The 681-nt window shown below is 63.6% G+C and overlaps 1 protein-coding gene across 2 annotated transcripts in view; it reads left to right on the top strand.

Annotated features, from left to right (window-relative positions):
• Positions 1-72: 72 nt before the first annotated feature.
• ATF4 (activating transcription factor 4) overlaps positions 73-681 on the top strand; it is a 3312-nt gene continuing 2703 nt past the window's right edge. For both annotated transcript variants that reach the window (XM_035903280.1, XM_009647856.2), the window contains exon 1: positions 73-542. The gene's annotated coding sequence lies outside the window, so the exon portion shown is untranslated. The remainder of the gene's footprint in view (positions 543-681) is intronic.

The raw sequence follows: 681 nt of genomic DNA on the forward strand, positions 1-681 counted from the left end.
GGCGGTCAGCGCCTCCCCGCCGTCGCTCCCCGCGCGCTCCTCAGCCGTGATCACGTGTGCGGCCTCGCCTGGCGGGGGGACGGCGCAGCGGACGTACACCATCTAAGCATATAGTCCCCCCATCTCCGCTTCGTCGTGGAGCGGTAGCTTTTGTCGGTGTCCCCTGCGATTAATCCGTAGCAGGATGGAAGGACAGCAGCCCAGTAAGATGGGCTGCAGGCCGAAGGGCCTTGGCGAGAGGCAAGGTGACTCTTGGCGGATGACACCTCACAGCCGGATCTTGTTTTGCTGAAGGCGAACCCTATATAAAGGCGGCGCGGGGGCGCTGCCACCTCATTGTGTGTCGTATGCTGAAGTGGTGTGTGGGGTTCGTGTGTGTGGGCGCAGCACCTTCCCGCGCGGCGCGGACCGGAGCAGCCTCCCTTCCCCTGGCCGCCATGGCTCTCTAAGGGCGGCAGGGCCAGCGGCGGCATCGGCCAGTGCAGCAGGCGCAGCAGCAGCGGCGGCGGCCTCAGCACACCCCCGGCATCTGCAACCATGGCGTGAGTATTGTCTGTGAGGGACGGGTGTTGCCTCTCCCGTGTGCTGCGAGTCGCCCTCCTCCCGCCTTCCAGTGGGCTTCGGGGGCGGGTTTATCACCCGTATGGTAATAAACCATTATTTATTTGATAATAATATCTC

Source organism: Egretta garzetta, unplaced genomic scaffold, assembly GCF_000687185.1.
Source record: "Egretta garzetta isolate BGI_Z169 unplaced genomic scaffold, ASM68718v1 scaffold51, whole genome shotgun sequence".
NCBI lineage: Eukaryota > Metazoa > Chordata > Aves > Pelecaniformes > Ardeidae > Egretta > Egretta garzetta.